This window comes from Rhinolophus sinicus, chromosome 8 (genome assembly GCF_057876585.1).
Source record: "Rhinolophus sinicus isolate RSI-liver-muscle chromosome 8, RSI-T2T, whole genome shotgun sequence".
NCBI lineage: Eukaryota > Metazoa > Chordata > Mammalia > Chiroptera > Rhinolophidae > Rhinolophus > Rhinolophus sinicus.
Genome location: NC_142508.1, coordinates 24,371,837 through 24,384,862, shown reverse-complemented (window position 1 = coordinate 24,384,862; position 13,026 = coordinate 24,371,837).

The following is a 13,026-nucleotide window of genomic DNA, read 5'->3' as shown; positions in this document are numbered from 1 at the left end:
GGTTTTTATCATAAATGGCTGCTGGATTTTATCAAATGCTTTTTCTGCATCTATTGATATGATCATGTGATTTTTATTTTTCATTTTGTTAATGTGGTGTATCACATTAATTGATTTGCGGATGTTGAACCACCCTTGCATACCAGGGATTAATCCCACTTGATCATGGTGTATGATCTTTTTAATGTATTGCTGAATTCTGTTCGCTAATATTTTGTTGAGGATTTTTGCATCTATATTCATTAGAGATATCGGCCTGTAGTTTTCTTTTTTTGTGGTGTCTTTGTCTGATTTTGGGATCAGGGTGATAGTGGCTTCGTAAGAAGTGTTTGGGAGTCTTCACTCCTTCTGGATTTTTTGGAAGAGCTTGAGGAGAATAGGTGATAATTCTTTTTTGAACGTTTTGTAAAATTCACCTGTAAAGCCATCTGGTCCAGGGCTTTTGTTTGTTGGGAGATTGTTGATTACTGATTCAATTTCCCTGGTGGTAATCAGTCTATTCAGGTTTTGTTTCTTCTTGAGTTACCCTTGGAAGGTTGTACGCCTGTAGAAAATTGTCCATTTCTTCCCAATGGTCAAATTTGTTCGCATATAATTGCTCATAGTAATTTCTTAAATTTTTTTGTATTTCTGCAGTGTCTGTTGTCACTTCTCCTCTTTCATTTCTCATTTTATTAATTTGGGTCCTCTCTATTTTTTTAAATGAGTCTGGCTAAAGGTTTGTCAATTTTGTTTATCTTCTCTAAGAACCAACTGTTGGATTCATTGATCTTTTGTATTGTTTTTCTGGTTTCTATTTCATTTATTTCTGCTCTGATCTTTATTATCTCCTTCCTTGTACTCCCTTTGGGCTTATTTTGCTGTTCTTTTTCCAGATCCCTTAAGTGTGAAGATAAACTGTTGATTAGTGATGTTTCTTGTTTCTTTAGGTGGTCCTGCAATGCTATAAATTTCCCTCTTAGGACTGCTTTTGAGGCATCCCATAGATTTGGGGTCATCGTGTTTTCATTTGTGTGTGTCTCAAGATATCTTTTGATATCTTCCTTGATCTCCTGGTTGACCCATTCATCATTTAGTAACATGTTATTCAGCCTCCATGAATTGGTGTGTCTTCCAGCTTTTTTCCTGTAGTTCATTTCTAATTTCATAGCACTGTGGTCAGAGAAGACAATTAGTATGATTTCAATTTTCTTAAATTTATCGAGACTTGTTTTGTGACCTAACATATGGTCTATCTTGGAAAATGTTTCATGTGTGCTTGAGAAGAACATGTATTCTGCAGCTTTGGGGTGAAATGCTCTGAAAATATCGATTAAAGCCAAGCAGTCCAATGTGTCATTTAAGGTGGTTGTTTCCATATTGATTTTCTGTCTGGAAGACCTGTCTCTTGTGGTCAGAGGTGTGTTGAAGTCCCCTGCTATGATAGTGTTACTGTTGATCTCTGTCTTTGTGTCAGTCAATACCTGTTTTATATATTTAGTGCTCCTATGTTGGGTGCATAGATGTTTACTAGGGTTATGTCCTCTTGTCAGATCGATCCCTTTATTATTATATAGTGCCCATCTTTGTCTTTTAATATGTTCTTCATTTTAAACTCTATTTTGTAAGATATAAGTACTGCAACGCCAGCTTTCTTCTCATTTCCATTTGCATGAAATATCTTACTCCAACTCTTCACTTTCAACCTGTGTGTGTCTTTTGCTCTGAGGTGAGTCTCTTGTATACAGCATATACAAGGGTCTTGCTTTCTTATCCACTCAGCCACCCTATGTCTCTTGATTGGAGCATTTAATCTGTTTACAGTTAAAGTGATTATTGATAGGTACATAGTTATTGCCATTTTTAAATTTGTAGTTAGATTGTTTTCATCTTTCTTCTATTTACAGAAATCCTTTTAGTATTTGTTGCAATGCTGGCTTGGTGGTAATAAATTTCTTTAGCTTATTCTTTACTGGGAAGCTCTTTATCGCTCCATCAACTTTAAATGATAGCCTTGCTGGATAAAGCAACCTAGGTTGTAGGCCTTTGTTTTCCATCACTTTGAGTATCTCCTGCCACTCCCTCCTGGCCTTCAATGTTTCTGTAGAAAAGTCATTTGATAGTCTTATGGGAGTTCCCTTGTATGTAACCCTCTGTCTTTCTCTTGCTGCTTTTAGGATTCTCTCTTTGTCTTTCACCTTTGCCATTTTAACTATAATGTTTTTTTTGGTATGGGCCTGTTTGGGTTTATCCTGGTTGGAACTCTCTGCACTTCCTGGGCTTGTATGTTGGTTTCCTTCATCAGGTTAGGGAAGTTTTCGGACGTTATTACTTCAAATATGTTTTCAATCCCTTGCTTCCTCTCTCCCCCTGCTGGTATTCCTGTGATGCACATGTTGTTGCGCTTGATGTTATCCCAGAGGTCTCTTAAACCATCTTCATTGTTTTTTATTCTTTTTTCTTTCTGTTGTTCTATTTGGGTGATCTCTGCTAACTTGTCTTCTAAGTCACCGATTCGATCCTCTGCTTCATCTAACCTGCTGTTAATTCCTTCAAGTGAGTTCTTTATTTCAGTAATTGTGTTCTTTATTTCTAACTGGTTGTTCATTATGATTTCTCTATCCTTCTTTGTGTCGTCTCTAAGCTCCTTAAACATTCTTATCATCAATGTTCTGAACTCTGTCTCTGATAGGTTGGTTACCTCTGTTTCATTTGGTTCCATTTCTGGAGGTTTCCTCTGTTCTTTTATTCAGGACATGTTTCTTTGTTTCCTCATTCTGGCTGACTCTCTGTGTTTGCTTCAATGTACTAGGTAGATCCCCTAGAGTTCTTAGTTCTTGCTGGGTTATCTTATGTAGTATGTGTTCTTTATATTTGACTTGCACTACTTCGTTCTTCTCCTCTGCGCATGCTCCAAAGGTGACTCTTGTGTTGTGTATATTGTCCTGTTAAAGAAGATCTTTAATTGCTTTTCGCTTGTGAGTAGGTGGGGTTAACTCCTAGGCTGACTAGTTGTGAGACTTGGCTCTGCCCACCGCAGGGTGTTCTGCTGCGTGAGGGTTGACCACTTAAATGTGGTTTGGCCTCTATGAGCTCTTGTGCCTGTAGAGAATTCCCTCTGGGTGTGTCACTTGTAGGTCAAACCCGGTAGTACTCCGGTTTGGTCTGGAGTTGGCCTCTGGTTATGTTGAATCTTGTGCCTCTTAAGCTGGGCCCTGGTAGGGCAATTTCAGAACAGAGCAAATCACCAAGCACCACCACCACCACCACCACCACAACAACAACAAATCAAATACCGTTACATGTAAAAACAACTGACAACCCCCACTCTACACAGGCAAAGATATCAAAGCTATAAAGACAAAACAAAACAAAACGCAGTGCCAGTCTTGGCTTAAGCCCACCAAGTAATCTCCAGGGTGTCCTCTGCTGTACCAAAGAGTCCTCTGCATATTGTGCATGCAGAGCTGGTCACCTGGTCCCCAGAGTGACGTTGGAACTGCAGATTTAGATGTGTGGGGCTGAGGGGTCTGGATTGTAGTTTCTACAAAGTCAGTGCAGTTTCTGCTCTTGCCTGCACATATGCACACTGAGAGTAGCACCACCAGCCCTGTGTCCAGTTCTCCTGAGTCTTAGGGCACTTCTTCCCTGCATGTGTGTGTGGTGGGCGGGGGATTTCTCAGCTGCTGAAAGATGGGAGCTGCGTCTGCAGCTTACTGCTGATCCCTGGGAGTGCCTCTGCAGTTGTAATTGCCCTGCCCTAGGCAGGCCAGAAAGGGTGGGGGCTGAGGATGCAGGGGTCTTCTCTCTCGCAGCCCAGCCGTGTCACACTTTTCCCGCAGGCCAGAAAAGATGGTGACTGGGTTTGGAGGAGTCTGTTCTCTCCTAGCCCAGCAAAACTCACACTCTTCCCAGCCTCTTCCCTGGGTCAGAGCTGCACGCCAGTCTTCCCAGAGCCTGAGCACTGTAGCTCCTCTGTAATCTGACACTACTCTTCAGTTGTTCAGGGGCCAGTTTAAGTCTCTGGAAGGGCGAGTGTAGGATTGGAAGAGTGGGGGGAGCGGCCCAGGCATGGAGTTTGTGTCCTTTGTCTGGCCTAAGGCCCAACTGGAGGTCTCACTGAGGTTATTGCCTCAAATGCTGGATATGCTGCCCCCTCGGTGGGAGAGATCAGCTGTGGGATGCAGGGAAAGAGCCTACCTCCTGGCTTTTGTGTTCTCTGTTCCGTCCTGGGATCCCCTGCATCTCTGCAGCTGTGGATGTCGGCCTCGTTTCCACAGCCACAGGTGCGGACCACGTTGCCACCGCTGCAAATGCGGGCTGCGTCTCCACTCTGCTCCCTTCCCTCTTCCACTGCTCATGCAATTTCCCTGCCTTCAAGTAATCCTTGCACAAGTCTCTTAGCTGTTCTGCGTGATGAGCAAAGAGTCCTTTGACGGGTTAGAGATGTCCCGTTTGTGATAAGATCCGGAGGAGAACTCAAAAAGTGCGCCCCGCTGCTGCCATTCCTATGACGTCACCCCACTAAAGTCATTTCTGCAGCAGGACTTCTAACTTGCTATTTCCTCCCTTGAAATGCTATTTCCCCCCTTGAAATGCTATTTCCTTTGCATGGATCCGTTTCCTCATGCACTTGGTTTTCATTCTCCATCTCATTCAGACCTTTGCCCAAATGACAGCTCCTCAGAGAAGCCTTTCCAGACACCATTTCTAAAAAGTGTGTCCACCATTCTAAAGCTCCATGGCTGCTTTACTTTTATCCATAATCATTAACACTGACAGTTTTAATAATTAATACTTCCGAGTTGACTGTTTCCCCCACTACAAGAAAGCTCCAGAAAGGCACCAGCTTTGTTGTTCTCAGCTTATCCACAGCACCCAGAACATAGGAGCTTCCCCAGATAAATGAGCTAACAAATCCCTGTGCCTAGGGAGGTCCGTCAGCCTGCACACTGTTCAGTGCACCAGAAGGTGGACTCATTTCCGTACTGGGCCACCGTTCCTTTCCTGCTGCTGCTTTGCTTTATTCCAGTGGTCAGAACTCTTGTGGAGCTAAGTTCAAGTGCCTATGCATGGCTGAAAGGACAGTGGTAACGTTCTTTATAAAATGACTCCGAATTCAGACTGTTCACTCATTTAGTCTAGTATTTCTCCCAGTTAGTCTGAAAAACAAACAAACAAACAACTAGTTATGTTTTCAGCTGTTTATTTCAGTGGAATAAAAAGAAGGATTTGTGAGATAATGCGCTATACTATAAAACTTAAGAAAAAGATATCTAAAAATAAGAATGATTTTGTTTATCAAATATTGAAGTGATTATTATATAAACACATATGTAATTATTTGCAGTAATTTTAGATTTGAATATGGTAAAATCAAAGTATCAAGGAATAAAATATGATTCTATTAAAACACAGTACCCTAAATAAAATGTAGTAATTTGAGTCCACGTGGCTACTTTAGAGAGCATAAATAAACCAACAGTGAGTAATGACTGAATCTCCAAAATCAAAATCAGACTGTATTTCCCCAGCATAAGTTGGTACTTGGAATTTAGAAGGAGCTGAAATAAATGTTTGCTGAGTGGAAAATGTTCAACTTCTATACAAAAGTTTAGATTTGTTTCTCTTACTTATAACATTATGATTTCAGTAAAAGTAATTCTGATGGCTCTTAAATACCACTTGCTTTCATCTGACAACTATACAGAAGTTTCTTCTTTGCCTGGTTTTCCTGTAGGTGCTCATTAGTTCAGAGCTCTGAGCTTTTGGGTTCAAATTAGAAGTCACTAGACAGGGGCAATGCGTAAGAGAATAAATATGAAATCTCACAGTGTCACACTTGCGAGTTCCTTCTCTTTCACGGTGCTCCTGCCCAAAGGAACGTGTTCATCTTTGTAAAATATGTGCCTTCTGTGAGAGATCCACGGTGCTCAGCACTCGCCTGACACCGAGGGCTGTAGGAAAAACTGACAGAGCATGATCTAAGGAGGCCACAGTGTCGCTGGTGCTTCCAAATGTTTCTCTCATCAGCCTGACAAGGTCTAGTTTCTTCCTCATTACAGAAAATAATTTCCTTAAATTATATTCTTCACCTCTTCCCTCCTAGCCATCTACGTGCACGTATTTCCTATTAGGATATTTCCACGGATCTGTCTATATCTTTGAGAAATTTTTCTGAGTATTGTTCATAATCTCTCTCACCTCTGCTTCGTATCCCATAATATACATCACCACATATTCATATTGTTTCAGCTATTGATGCACAGCTCTCTTGCTTATCACTGCCATTACCACAAGCAGTGCTGTAATGAACATCCTTATACACCAGTGCATGTTGGGTGTTTAAAGCCAGCAGTAAGTTGCTAGGGCGTGGATACAGGACTACCCAACTTTCCTGAATACTGACCCAGGGTTTTCCAGAGGATTTATACAACTTACATTTACTTTTAATTTTCTCATATTTGAATCAACATTTCATGTTAGCAGGTTTTTCTAATTTCTGACGACTTTTTTCTTTGATTTGATTTAGAATTTCTCTTAGCTCTCATGTTTTCAGACATTGTTTCATGTTTATTTAAGAAACATTTATGTAGCAATTATTATGTTCCAAGTACCCTTCAAAGCCCTTCATATATACAGCAGTCGTCCCTCCATGTCCACTGGGGATCGGTTCCACTGTCCCCTGCAAATACCAAAACCTGTGGATTCTCTAACCCCTTATGTAAAATGGTGTAGTGTTTGTCTATAACCTACATACATCCTCCTGTATACTTTAAATCATCTCTAGGTTACTTACAATACCTAATACAATGTAAGTGCTACGAAAATAGTTGTTATACTGTATTGTTTAGGGAATAATGACAAGAAAAAAAATTGTACCTATTCAGTGCAGATACAACCATTGTAGGCCTAACTACATGGTACATGTCAGCAACAAAGTAACATATTTTTTTCCACCTATTTTTGACCTGCAGCTGGTTGAATCCACAGATGTGGAACGCCCAGATATGGAGGGCCAATGCGCTTTCCTTAGTTGAGTGAGCTTGACACTACTTTATCTCAGCTACATATAGCTGGGAACTGAGGTACAGATAAGTTAAGTAATCAGTTCTACGCTGCACAGCTGGTGAATGGGAGGTAAAATTCAAACCAGGCTGTTTCTTTCCAGGCTCTGTCTTCTAAATCTCTTTTTTTCACGTACTTAGCCATTTGGAGGTCCATGTTTTTCCCACTTGTATCTTTTGCCCATTTTCTCTCCTGATGCTGAGATATGTCAGTGAACAAAACAAAGCAACTGCTTGCGTCGTGGCAGGTGGGAATAGTGCTATGGAAAACACAAGAAGAAGCAAGGACAATGCTAGGGCATGTGGGAAATTACACTTCTCTGTAGTGTTTGTCAGAGAAAGCACTTCTGATATTGTGATATTTAAGAAGAAACTTAAATAAATTGAGGGATTGGCCAATGGAATAACTGGAGGAAGACTGTCTCCCATAGAAGGAGCAGATGGACAGGGGCACAGGCAGGAGCGGACTTGGGGTGTTTGAGCCAGGAGGCCGTTGTGGCTGAAACAGGGTGACTAACAATGCAGGGTAATGACAGGAGATGGAAATAGACATGCAGTCAGGATGGGGGTAATGGGCAAGCTGTAGGGTTTTGTGGGCCTTGGGAGGTGTACTAGTCAGGGTTCTCCAGAAAAACAGAACCCACAGAATCTATGACTATTCATATGTATTCATATATCTAATTAGTATTCATATGTATTTATATGTATTCATATATCTAATTAGTTTTGCTTCTCTGGAGAACCTGACACACACACACACACACACACACACACACACACACACGAGGAGATTTATTATAAGGAATTGCTTCACACAATTATGGAGACTGAGAAGTCCCATGATCTGCTATCTGCAAGCTGGAGACCCAGGAGAGCAAGCGGTGTAAGTCAGTTCCGTTTCAAAGTCCTGAGAACCAAGGTGATGAAATAGATGCCAGTCTGGGTCTGACTACTTTAGTGCTGGAGGAGCGGAAATCCAGAGCAGGAAAATTCCGTGTTCCAGATCAAACAGTCAGGCAGGAAGGACCAGATTCTTCCATCCTTTGCCTTTTCATTCTATTAAGGCCCGCAATTGACTGGGGAAGGCAAAGAGCTTGACTGAGTCCACCAATTCAAGTGCTAATTTCTTCCAGAAATACTCTCACACCCAAATAGTGTTTGGCCAAATATGTGGGCATCCTGTGAGCCAGTGAAACTGACACAAAATCAACCATCACAAAAGGACTTCAGCTTTTATTTTGAATGTAATGGGAAGTGAGTAGAGCGTTTTTTTGTTTTGTGTTTGTTTGTTTTTTTAAATTTCAGGTAAACCAAACAACAGTGATTAGACATTCATATACCTCACAAAGTAATAACCACAGTAAGTCTATTACCCATCTGCCACTATACATAGTGACCAGAATATTATTTACTATATTCCCTGTGCTGTACTCTGTATCCCCATGACAATTTTTAAAATTAGAGTTGACATTCAGTATTATTTTATATTACTTTTAGCTACAGTATAGTGGTTAGACATTTATATATAACGTGATCCCCCAATAATTCTAGTACCCATCTGACACTATACATAGTTTTTATAATATTATTGACTATATTACCCACTGTACTTTATATACCCGTGACTGTTTGTAACTACAAATTTGTACTTCCTAATCCCCTCACCTTTCTCACCTATCCCCAAACCCCCTCCCACCTAGTAACCATCAGTTTGTTCTCTGTACCTGTGAATCTCTTTCTGTTTTGTTTATTTTGTTCTTCAGATTCCACATATAAATGAGATAATATAGTATTTGTCTTTCTCTGTCTGACTTATTTCACTTAGCGTAATACCCTCTATGCCTATTCATATTGTTGCAAATGGTAAGATTTCATTCTTTTTTATAGCTGAGTAATATTCCATTGTGTATATGTACCATAATTTCTTTATACAGTCATCTATTGTAGGACATTTTTGTTGTTTCCATGTCATGACTATTGTGAATAGTGCTACAGTGAACATATGGGTGCATATATCTTTTTGAGTTAGTGTTTTGGATTTCTTTGGATAAATACCCAGGAGTGGAATTGCTGGGTCTTACGGTAGTTCTATTTTTAATTTTTTGCAGAAGCTCCATGCTGTTTTCCATAGTGGCTGCATCAATTTTCAATCCAACCAACAGTGCAGGAGGGTTCCCTTTTCTCCACATCCTTGCCAACAGTTGTTGATTTACTGATGATGGTCATTCTGACAGGTAAGAGCAGATACCATATTGTGGTTTTTATTTGCATTTTTCTGATGATTAGTGACATTGAGCATTTTTTCATATATTTATTGGACATCTGTGTGTCCTCTTTGGAGAAATATCTATTCATGTCCTCTGCCCATTTTTAAATTGGATTGTTTATGTTTTTGGTGTTGACTTGTATGAGTTCTTTATAAATTTTGGATATTAATCCCTTATCAGATGTATCATTGGCAAATATCTTCTGCATTCAATAGACTGTCTTTTCATTTTGTTGATGCTTGACTTTGCTATGCAAAAACATTTTAGTTTGTTGTAGTCCCATTTGTTTACTTTGTTTTTTTGTTTCCATCACCTAAGGAGATATCAGTAAAATATTACTAAGACTAATGTCTCAGAGTTTACTTAGTATGTTTTCTTCTAGGAGTTTTATGATTTCAGATCTTACATTTAAGTCTTTCATCCATTTTGAGTTTATTCTTATATATAATAAGAAGGTGGTCCAGTTTCAGTGTTTTTTTTTTACAAGTATCTGTCCAGTTTTCCAAGCACCATTTATTGAATAAACTATCTTTACCCAATATATATTCATGCTTTGTTATAGATTAAATGACCATATAGGAATGGGTTTATTTCGGGTCTCTCTATTCTGTTCCATTGAACTATGTGTCTGTTTTTATGCCAGTACCATGCTGTTTTGATTACTATGCCTTGTAGTATAGTTTGAGATCAGGTAGCGTGATACCTCCAACATAGTTCTTCTTCCTCAACATTGTTATAGCTATTTGGGGTCTTTTGTGTTCCCTAAAAATTTTAGGATTATTTGTTGTAATTCTGTGAAAAATGTCTGGTATTTTGACAGGGATTGCATTGAATCTATATATTGCTTCGAATAGTATGGACATTTTAACTACATTAATTCTTCCTATCCATGAACACAGTATATGCATCCGTTTATTTGTATCTTCTTCAATTTCTTTCTTCAGTGTCTCATAATTTTATGAGTACAGGTTTTTTACAGATTTGGTTAACTTTATTCCTTGGTATTTTTTTTCCATGCAATTGTAAATGGGATTGTTTTCTTAATGTCTGAATTCATTATTGGTGTATAAAAATGGAACTAATTTCTGAATATTAATTTTGTATTCTTTTAATGTACTGAATTCATTTGTCAGTTCTAACAGTGTTTTGGTGGAACCTTTGGGGTTCTCTATATATAGTATCATGTCATCTGCAAATAATGAGAGTTTTACTTCTGTATTTCCAATTTGGATGCCTTTTACTTCTTGTCTGATTATGGTGGCTAGGACTTCCAGTACTATGTTGAATAAAAGTGGTGAAAGTGGGTATCCTTGTCTTGTTCCCCATATTAAGGGGAATGCTTTTAGCTTTTCCCCGTTGAGTGTGATGTTAGCTGTGGGTTTGTCATCTATGCCCTTTATTATGTTGAGATAGGTGCCTTCTGTTCCTACTTTGCTAAAAGTTTTTTGTCATAAATGGATTCTGAATTGTGTCAAACGCTTTTTCTACATCTGTTGATATGATCATATGATTTTTATCTTTTATTTTGTTTATGTGGTATACCACATTAATTGATTTGTGGACATTGAACCAAACTTGCATGTCAAGAATAAATTCCAATTGATTGTGGTATATCATCTTTTTAGTGTATTTCTGAATTTGGTTTGCTAATATTTTGTTGAGGATTTTGCATCTATTTTCATCAAAGATATCAGCCTATGGTTTTCTTTTTTTAAATGTATTTGTCTGGTTTTGGAATCAGTGTAATGTTGGTCTTGTAGAATGAGCTTGGGAGCCTCCCCACCTCTTGAATGTTTGGGAATAGTCTGTGAAGAATAGTTGTTAATTTTTTTTAATTTTTTTTGTTTTAATTTTGGCAGAATTCACCTGTGAAATCATTTGGTCCAGGACTTTTGGTTGTTGGGAGCTTGTTGATTACTGATTAGGTTTCATTAGTAGTAATCAGTCAGTTCAGAAATTCTGTTTCTTCTTGACTCAACCTTGGAAGATTGTATTCTTCTGGAAATTTATCAATTTCTTCCATATTGTCCAATTTGTTGGCCTATAATTGCTTGTAGTATTTTTTTTTTTTTTAATTTTGTATTTCTATGTTGTCAGTTGCGACTTTTCCTCTTTCATTTCTGATTTTACTTATTTGGCTCCTCTCTCTCTGTTTTGTTTGATGAGTCTGGTTAAAAGTTAGTTAATTTTATTTATCTTCCCAAAGAACAAGGTCTTGGTTTCATTGATCTTTTATACTGTTTTTTTTAGCCTCCATTTTATTTATTTTTTACTTTGATCTTTATTATTTTCTTTCTTCTACTCACTTTGGGCTGAGCTTGCTGTTCTTTTTATCATTCCCTTATGTATAAGTTTAGATTGTTTATTTGAGATTTTTCTTGTTTCTTGAAATAGACCGCAATTGCTATGAATTTCCTTCTGAGGACTACTCTTGTTGTGTCCCATAGAGTTTGGGTCAGTTTATTTGAGATTTTTATTATTTCTTGAGATAGACCTTGATTGCTATGAATTTCCCTCTGAGGACTGCTTTCACTGTGTCCCATAGAGTTTGGGTCGTTGTGTTTTCATTTTCATTTGTCTTGCGATATGTTGATCTTTTTAGATCTCGTTGTTTACCCATTCATTATTCAGTAGCATGTTATTTATCCTTCATGTGTTTGTGAGTTTTTCAAATTACTTCTCATAATTGATTTCTAGTTTCATACCATTGTGGTCAGAGAAGACACTTGATATGATTTCAGTCTTAAATTTCTTGAGACTTGTTTTGTGGCATAACATGTGATCTGTCTTGGAAAGTGTTTCATGTGTACTTGAAAAGAATGTAAATTCTGCTACTTTGGGGTGAAATGCTTTAAAAATATCAGTGAAATCGATCTGGGCTAGTGTGTCATTTGAGGCTGCTCTTTCCTTGTGGATTTTCTGTCTGGAAGATCTGTCCATTTGTTTCAATGGGGTGTTAAAGTCCCCTAGTGTGGTTGTGTTACTGTCAATCTCTCCCTTTCTGTCAGTCAATATTTGTTTTACATACAGAGGTTGCCAAAAATATGTATACACATTTTAAGAAAGGAAAAAAGTGTATTTAAAGTGTAATACTCAATATATATTGATAACAAAAGATGAATACAAGTCACGTGTATACATTTTTTTGACACCCCCAGTATTTAGGTGTTCCTATCTTGGGTGCATATATGTTTAGGGTTATGTCCTCTTGTTGGATTGACCCCTTTATCATTATGTAATGTCCTTCTTTGTCTCTTATTATTGATTTCATTTTAAAGCCTACTTTGCCTGATGTATGTGTTGCTACCCCATCTATCTTTTTTGTTTCAATTTGTGTGAAATAGCGTTTTCCATTCCCTTTTTCAGTCTGCAAGGTGTAATAAAAAAACACGGTAACTGTTTAAATTAAAGAAAGTCATTACAGTATAAAAGCATTGCCATTAATCCTGCTCAAAATACCCCCCCCCCCCTTGGTTTGAACACACCTATCCCTTCGTTCTTTCCACTTCCTGAAGGAGTTCTGGAAGTCCTCTTTTATGAATGTCGTTATGCTGTTGTGACTGCCTCGATGTCCTGAATCGATTCAAAATGTTTTCCTTTTATGATCATTTTGGCTTTGGGAAAGAGCCAGAAGTCACATAGTGCCAGATCTGGTGAATAAGATGGACAGAGACACATTGTAATGCTGTTATATGACAGAATTTGCTGTACCA